Raw genomic sequence first — 9778 nt, 5'->3', positions numbered from 1 at the left:
TTTTTAATTTTCTTTTTTCAATAATTAAAAATATTTAATTAAAATATTATTTTCTAATTCTTGTTCAAAATTCATGGCATAATCAACCTGATGAAACTTATGCTTTGTCTTAATTTAGTGGTGGAAAACAGTCTGACATGTCTGTGAACATGATGAGCCCCCAGTATTCTTGAGATATTTTGAGGACTCTATAGCTTGAGAGGTATATGTTATAATCCCTGTTAATGGGGCAGGTGGAAACTCAAGCAATTAACTGGAGATTAAAATGATGCTACAATATTTTTACTTGACAGGTTGAGCAATTCAGGCTAGTTATATTTCATTGCAATTTTTTTTCTCTCTGAAAGAATCCCTCTAAAATTACTTGACACCATTTTACAATGTTAAATCATGATTTATATTTTGCTTTATTCTATAGCCCTCCATCACAGAATTCAGCTGATATTTTTACATGACAAGAATGCAGTAGAATATGAAAGAGAAACTGGTAAACTGAAAACAATTTTGATGAGAAATATATATATAAAAAAAAGGAAATGAAGTGGTATCAGTTAGTCCTCATTCAACTGCTAGGACTAAGTATATATACTATATGGCAGGAACAGCTGGATTTCAAAACTATGACAATGTATAAAATAGGCAAAGCCCCAGATATCATATTAATGACTATCATAGAACAAACATTAAACTAATAAACATGGCACATGGAAATGGAAAACAGCGAAATTAGGAGTTCTTTTTAATATATGTATGGATATATAGTTCTTAATGAAATGAGATTTTTATCAGAATGGCTAAAATATATGGATTCTAAGAGTCCTTGTAAACCATATTGTGAAAATTGGGATGTGAATAATAAATATTAAAGGGACCATTTTTACTTATGATTTTAAATTACACTTTAGCTGCAGTTTGTATTTGATAAAAAAAAAAAAAGCCATAATGACAGATGTAATATTAAGATGGGACTTTTATTTCTTTATTTTTTTATCTTTTTGCCATTTCTTGGACTGCTCCCGCAGCATATGGAGGTTCCCAGGCTAGGGGTCGAATCAGAGCCACGGCAATGTGGATCCGAGCCATGTCTTCAACCTACACCACAGCTCACAGCAATGCCGGATCCTTAACCCACTGAGCAAGGCCAGGGATTGAACCCACAACCTCATGGTTCCTAGTCAGATTCGTTAACCACTGAGCCACAACGGGAACACCAGAGACTTTTAATAAAAGAAGAGATATAGTCAAAATATAAAGTTGTAAATGTATATATTTTTAATATTAAAGATACATAATTAGATTTAACAGGTTATAGAAACTTAAAACATCATAGTCATAAGAATCCTAACATGGAGTTCCCGTCATGGTGCAGTAGAAATGAATCTGACTGGGAACCATGAGGTTATGGGTTCGTTCCCTGGCCTCACTCAGTGGGTTAAGGATTTGAAGTTGGCCTGTGAGCTGTGGTGTGGGTTGCAGAAGTGGCTTGGATCTGGCATTGATGTGGCTCTGGCGTAGGCCTGCAGCAACAGTGCCGATTAGACAGCTGGCCTGGGAACCTCCATATGCTATGGGTGTGGCCCTAAGAGGACAAAAGACAAAAGACAAAAAAAAAAAAGAATCCTAACATGATATAAAAGGCATGAGTTTTTTATCCAATCGCATTAATTATTATTATTATTTGTCTTTTTGTCCTTTTTTTTTAGGGCCACACCCACAGCATATAGAAGTTCCCAGGCTAGGGGTCTAATTGGAGCTGTAGCTGCTGGCCTATGCCACAGCCACAGCAAGCCAAATCCAAGCCTGGTCTGTGACCTATACCACAGCTCACGGCAACACCAGATCCTTAACCCACTGAGTGAGACAAGGGACTGAACCCGCAACCTCATGGTTCCTTGTCAGATTCATTTCCACTGTGCCATGACGGGAACTCCATTCACATTAATTATAACTGTCCTTATCATAGGGTTAATAATCTTGAGGTCTTGCAGTTATATCAAAAGTTTATAATATCTGGCATAATTTATTGATATTTCCAAATATTTATACATTTTAATAAAACAATTGCTTCAAAAATATTGTATAATGCCTTTTACATATTTCATAATATATTAGACATATATTTAATTTACGTAATTAGTGGTGGGCATAAAAAAATCTAAAAGAGGGTAAAACACAATCTAAAAGCTGGTAATAGCAAAATTTGAATAATATGTGACCAGTATATTAATTTTCAAATTTTCAGTTGAAAATTATATTTGAATATCATGGAATTTTAGATTAACTCAAATTTTGATTTCCCAAATATTTTTAGAAACCTATTAAAAATCATCTTTTAAAGTGTAATATTTTTATACATTTTAAATAACATTGTGACTTCTATAGAAAAATATAAGAATAGAAATCCTGGAGTTCCCGTCGTGGCGTAGTGGTTAACGAATCCGACTAGAAACCATGAGGTTGCGGGGTCGGTCCCTGCCCTTGCTCAGTGGGTTAACGATCCGGCGTTGCCGTGAGCTGTGGTGTAGGTTGCAGAAGCGGATCGGATCCAGCGTTGCTGTGGCTCTGGCGTAGGCTGGTGGCTACAGCTCTGATTCAACCCCTAGCCTGGGAACCTCCATATGCCATGGGAGTGGCCCGAGAAATAGCAAAAAAAAAAGGAATAGAAATCTTTATTCAATATTCTAAAATCACATAAAACAGGAAATATTTGTGTTACTATCAGGTCCCTCATTGACAATAGCTTGCAGGCATTAGTCCTTAATGAAAGAACAGGTGGAGAATTCACTGAAAAAAAAAAAAAATACCAAAATAGAAATGTCTGTAACATAGGTAATGAAGTGTTAGCAGAGCCAAGCTTTGAAAATGCCAGTAATATCAGATGTTAAATTCAGCTGCCAATATGAGAAAGAAGAAATATATGACTCAAAATTCATGGCAAAGTGAAAACACTTCAGGAATGGCAGAGTAAGGACCTCTGAAAATCTGGTCTTCCATAAAAGTAATAAAAAACACTGGCGAAAAATTGAAAATCATCAAACTTTCTTTTTTTTTAATAATGATTTTTATTTTTTCCATAGTTGATTTACAGTGTTCTGTCAATTTCTACTGAACTCCAGATATTAATCAAAGATTTGCAACAACCAGATGATCATTTATTCAGGGAAAATGTCTGATAGCTTTAAGAATAGCAGAATTTGTGATATTTTTACCTTGCCCTATTTCTTTGCCACCACTCCAACACCACCATTATCTTTAAATCTGGAGGCCTCAAACCATGATGTTGTGAAATCAGCCACTGGAGGGAGTAGACTGGATTTGAAATTTCCCAAAAGGGCCATGCCCAAAGAATATCTCTGACATGTCTGGAAAATTCCTGGAAATGCTCCACTTACAGAGCTTATCTTTATTTGTCCTGACTCAGAACACTTTCAGTGGGAGAAGTTCTCCACCATGTTGGTTGAAAATAAGCAGATGAATTATTTAATCATGTTAAATAATTACTTGAGACTGTGATACCAGTTAAATCAATGAATAAGCTACCCACAAAGGTTAAAAGGAAGATCTGGAAATTATATGTTCATAGAGGACTTTAAGGCACTTCAACATATTCCTGAATATCTATAAGATCATACATTTGTGCAAAGATGTGACGATGGCAAAAGAAGAAAGGAGTAGGCCCTAATATCTCACTTCTGGCTGATTATCTGGAAAAACAGGAAGTGAAGGCTAAGACAGAGTTAGTTAAGACAGAGTTGTAAACAGCTATAGAATTAAGGCATGCTTCAAAATGTACATAGAGCTACTTGTAAAAATGCAGGAGACTTGGTTCAAAGCATTTTAGGAAATCTTAGTACAAGAATTAGTTGACCATGAAGTTACTGCAGTAGTAATTTCAGTGGCCACAGATAGCAAGTAATGTAGACTTTACAAAATCATTTTAGAAATTGATTAAAGAAAAAAAATCCATTGGCAGTAGCAACAAAACAGAAACAAAACAGCTAACACATACAACAAATATCTCATTTCCAATGCTACTCATCATGTTATTTTAAATGTCTAGTTTTCAAAAGAAAATTATGAGACATGGAAATATGGGCATATGACTCTTACACAGATTAAAAATAGTCACAATGCTATCCCCAAGAAATGCCCCAGCTGTTTCACTTACTAAATCAATACATTAAATCAACTGTAATAAATATATACAAATTAAAAAAGAAAATATTGTCTAATGAATTAAAGAAAATTATGAGAATGATGTATCACCAAAAAAAAATCATAAAAATTTAAAATATGATAAGTACCAAATAGGAATTCTGGATTTGAACAGTTTTGTACTTTTGTAGTACAATAACTGAAATGAAAAAAAAATCACTACATAAGCTGAAAGGGAAATCTGAACTGGGGAAGAAATAATCAGCAAACTTGAAGATAAGTCACTGAAAATCAACTAGTTTAAAGAACACAAAGAAAAAAGAATGAAGACAAAATAGCAATCTTGGTGACCAATAGGGACATTGTCAAGCATACCAACTTGTAAGCAATTGAGAAATGGCTTCAAATAATATTTGATAAACAATGGCTGAAAACCTCCTAAAATTTGATCAAATCTAAATTACATATCCTAGTAATCAAAAAACTCAAATTAGCAAAACTCAGTGAGATCCACACCTATATACAGAATAGTTACATTATGGGAAGCCAAATATAATCTTGAAAATAGCAAGTGAAAAACTACTCTGCATGCACAAATAGTCCTTTATAGATTAGCAGCAGACTTCTCATCAAAAATTGTGGAGGCCAGAAGCTAATGGAATTACATATTAAAAGTGCTAAAAGAAATAAAAAGGACTGTTAGCCCAGAAGTCTATATCCAACAAAATTATCCTTTGATAATGAAGAAATTAAAGCATTCTTAGGAAAACAAAAGCTGGAAGAATTCTTTACTAGTGGACCTGTCTCACAAGAAATACTACGTTTCCACCTGAGGTTAAAGAAACCAGTGATTATCAGAGGAAAGGGCAAAGGGTAAATATGTGGGAGGGGGAAAAGAAAGATTTGCCCAATGCTTTTTTTTTTTTTTTAATCCAATTATATACTGTGTATAAGAGATATGCTTTAGACTCAGACATAATAGATGTTTAAAAGTACAGAAGAAGTTCAGGTGTCCAAAGAAAGCTATAATGTCAGTAGTAATATTAGCTAAAAAGACTTAATGACAAAAAATGTTGTTAGGGTCAAGGAAGTTCATTTTATAATGATAGAAATGTCTGTGAAATAGACATAGCAACTATAAATAATAAAAGAACCTAAAAATTACATGAGGCAAAAACTGTCTGAATTGAAGGAAGAAAAAAAAATGTTAATAGTTAAATTTCGATACCCTACTTTTAATAATTTATAAGACTACTAGTCAGAAGATCAAAAAGGAAATAGAAGACTTGAACAATGCTATAATCCAACTTGTCCTATCACATAGCTACAGAACATGCCACCCTACAACAGCATTCTTCTTAAGTACACTTTGAACGTTCTTCAAGATCGAGCATGTGTTAAGCCACAAAACGAGCCTCAATCAACTTAAATGGACTTAAATTATTCAAAGTATTTAAAAGGATGAAATTTTGTGGTCATTTTCTGACCACAATTTAATTATATTATCAATCAATAACAGAAGATGATATGGAAATTAAATGACACACTACCATCTAACCAATGGACCAAAGATGAAATAACAAGAAAATTAGAAAATATCTTGGATAAGTAAAAATGATAAAACTTTTCGTTAGACTAACTAGCAAAATCACAATGACTCCAATCATGGAAATCAGATGGGAAAGAGAAGACGTAACTTTGAACCTCACAGAATTTTTAAAAAACGCATAAGAATACACTGAATAAATTAGATAATATAGATGATGTTAACCAATTCCTAAATGATACAAACTACCTAAACTTAACTTAAAAATATGGGAAAATAATACACTGGAATCATTTGAAAGAAGATTATGTGTTTATATATGCTCTTAGCTTAAGAAATAGTGGAGTGGCTTTTACTGAGCTCATGTCCCTGCTAACAATTCTAAACCTAAACAGAATGGAAAAAATCAATTCTTTAAAGTTATTGCAAAGTGAACAAAGTAGACAAAATTGGACAGGATGTGACTCATGAAAAACAAATCACCCTGGGGGAGAGATGAACATGTATTTAACTTTTCAGAGGAAACTCCTAACCACATTAATCCACAGGAATTTGTGGTAGGCAGCGACAAACTGCACAGATCTCTGTTGAGGAAGGACTTGCTGCCTAGCTACTAGAATTGTAGACAACAGCTTCCAGCTGTAGCTCCTTCAGGTCTGTGTTCCCAGGGAAGCCAGTATTTGTTTTTTTATGGAGATATGGAAACAAAGGTTTATCCATTTTAGCCCACGTGGCATATTTCAGACACACAACATTTACTAAAGAACTTCCTATCAGGTTTTGCTGGGCTGAGGCTTTTTGAGGAAGGCTGTGCTTTTTTAGCCCAATTCTGCTTCTTATCCCTTCTTTTCACAGGTGTTTATTAATTCCCTTAAATTCCAAACTGTTTCAGCAACTGTTTCCGGTACTACTTTATGCCAGGAGTGGTCCAAGGAAGCAAGCAATAGGTTGAGACTGAAGACCGGAATTTGACTGTCTGACTGATGTCAGTATACATTGGTGGTAGGTGAAGTACAGATAGCCCTTGGAATAAGTTGATAGTCTAACTGATAAGACATTTATGTGAGGTGAATATTAATGAAGTACTCATGGAAGTGAATGCACTAGCAGACCTAGTGTATCAGGCATCCAAAAAACATGGGGGAAAATAGCTCTGTGACTGATGCACAGCCACTGGGACATGAAGAAAGGCAGCTGTTAAAATAGTGGTAGATGATAACAGGTTCTGGGATACTTGATCATGAAGCTTGCATTTATTCTCTGTCCTCAGTACAAATGTACCATTTTTTTAGTGTATAGTTGGTTTACAGTGTTGTGTCAATTTCTGCTGTACAGCATAGTGACCTGACCCCCCCACACACACACAAACACTTACACACATTATATATATACACGTTCTTTTTCTCATGCTATCTTCCATCATATTGTACTGCAAGAGATTGGATATAGTTCCCTGTGCTGTACAGTTTGGGGAGATGTGAACTGTTACATTTATTTATTTATTTACTTTTTAGGGCTGTACCCAAGGCATATGGAGGTTCCGAGGCTAGGGGTTGAGTGGGAGCTACAGCTGCTGGCCTACACCACAGCCACAGCAATGCCAGATCCAAGCCACATCTGCGACCTACACCACAGCTCACGGCAACGCCAGATCCTTTAACCACTGAGCGAGGCCAGGGATTCAACCTGCAACATCATGGTTCCTAGTTGAATTCATTTCTGCTGTGCCACGATGGGAACTATTACACTTAGAATGTCTAAGCAAAGAGGCCTTACTGTACAGATGTACCAATTCTGTCTCACAATGAATTCTCATCGGTTCTACCACATTTGCCACATTTATGCGTAAAGGGCAGGTTTGGCCATGATCACTTGGTGTTCTATAGTCAGAGACCATGTGTGAACCAGAGCTCAGCCTTACACCAGATTTTTCACAGCTGTGTAATTCTTTCCTGCTCATGAGCATGGCTTTGTTCTACAAGATGTAGAACGTATTATGATTCTCTCATGCAAGATCGTCAGACTCTTCATTTCTCCCTTCTGATGTATCCAAAATCATAGCATCTCTCAGGTCATCTGCTTCGCTTCATTCCTTCTTGGAATCTTGTGTAAAGATGTGCTGTCTGGCTCTACAGCAGCCATCGTGTAAGGAAATTGTTAAGAATATCAGTTATTTATGCAAGCCCAGTGCCCTGATGATATAGACCTTAGAACAAGGCTTCAAGATTCTACTTTCACTAAATTCTAATTATCGTTTATGATTTTAGCCAATTTTTTGTTTTAAATTTTCCATTTATTTCAATTACATTTTTCCTATAATTTGATTATATAGAATATAAATAAATATATGCATTTGGAGTTCCTGTTGTGGCACAGTGGTTAACACATCCGACTAGGAACCATGAGGTTTTGGGTTCTATCCCTGGCCTTGCTCAGAGGGTTAAGGATCCGGCATTGCTGTGAGCTGTGATGTAGGTTGCAGACGTGGCTCAGATCCCGCATTGCTGCGTCTCTGGCATAGGCTGGTGGCTACAGCTCTGATTAGACCCCTAGTCTGGGAAGTTCCATATGCCGCGGGAAGTGGCCCTAGAAAAGGCAAAAAGACCAAAAAAAAAAAAAGAAAAAAATGCATTACAGGTTTCTACGTGGAATTTTGGAATCCTTAGGGTATATCTCAGAGATAAGTATCTATCTATGTATATATATATACATTAATATAGATGAACTCAGTACCGTCAATGTATTCCTTCTTCTCTTATAAAGTTTTATTATTCTAGTTGGAGTCTTCCCACTTAAACTAGGCATTTTCTCTTTTTCATCTGAGTGCTCAATTTAATTAAGATTCTTCAATATATCTGGACATCTCTGCTAATTCCTCACTGTGTCTATGAGACCCAACTGTGATTTACCTGCCATATTATTTCTTAACTTAAAATGTGTTCTTTCTCAAGTTGACTCAGTTCCTCGTGAAACTGAATTTTCTGTAGCTAGAAAATGTAGTTGCAATGATATATTTGAACATGTCTAAATAACATCTGTGACTACAATTATTGTTATGTCTGCAAACTCTTACACATTATGGTCTAGGTTTGGGGGCATGAATTTATAATAGATGGATGGGTACAGAAAATGCTCAATGCCAGGATTTGTCTAATTAATATTTCAAAATAATTATCAGTAAAAAAGAGTGCATGCCTAAAAAACTGATAGCTTATTATTTTAAATTGCTCTAACGGATTTTATTATATTTTTCTTCATTAAACACAAAATATTTTAGAACTTAAAATTCCTTTGTTTTGTATCATGTATTATATTATTTTAAAATATTTGTATAGGACTTAGCTAATTAATTATCTATGCACACATGGTTGAATATGAAAAAGAAATATTTCCTTGGAAGTTTCATCTTTATTAACTTGTAATACAAGTTCAATTATTTTGATATGAGATGGATGGACAGATGGTAAATGAATAGCTGGATGTATTGTTATATGCATAGATAGATGGAAAACTAGTATATAGAAAGGTGAAAAGATGTATACAGAATGTTATTTTGATAACTTCTTGGTAACATACAATTTTAACATCAAAAACTAATACAGTGAAATTGTGCTGCCTACTTCTCAGTTATTATTTTTTATTTCCATTGATTATTTCATTTAATATTTAAAATTAAGTGATACATACACACATCTCTGAACATATTGTTAAAGTACAATGTATGGAGTTCCCGTCGTGGTGCAGTGGTTAACGAATCCGACTAGGAACCATGAAGTTGTGGGTTCAATCCCTGGCCTTGCTCAGTGGGTTAAGGATCCGGCGTTGCCGTGAGCTGTGGTGTAGGTCGCAGACGCAGCTCGGATCCCGCGTTGCTGTGGCTCTGGCGTAGGCCGGTGGCTACAGCTCTGATTCAACCCCTAGCCTGCGAGCTTCCATGTGCTGCGAGACTGGCCCAAGAAATGGCAAAAAGACAAAAAAAAAAAAAAAAAAGTACAATGTATCATTAGCATATCATGTGAGAGAGAGAAACATGGTAAAGAAAATTATCATTTCAAAAAGAAAATACAAATTCTAAAT

This window comes from Sus scrofa, chromosome 11 (genome assembly GCF_054392235.1).
Source record: "Sus scrofa isolate SSC_HxYL_T2T_F1_AM1 chromosome 11, Sscrofa_HxYL_maternal_Yorkshire_Landrace_v2.0, whole genome shotgun sequence".
In the NCBI taxonomy this organism is placed as follows: Eukaryota; Metazoa; Chordata; class Mammalia; order Artiodactyla; family Suidae; genus Sus; species Sus scrofa.
The sequence above is the reverse complement of the archived record's forward strand: the minus strand, read 5'-3'. Positions refer to the sequence as shown.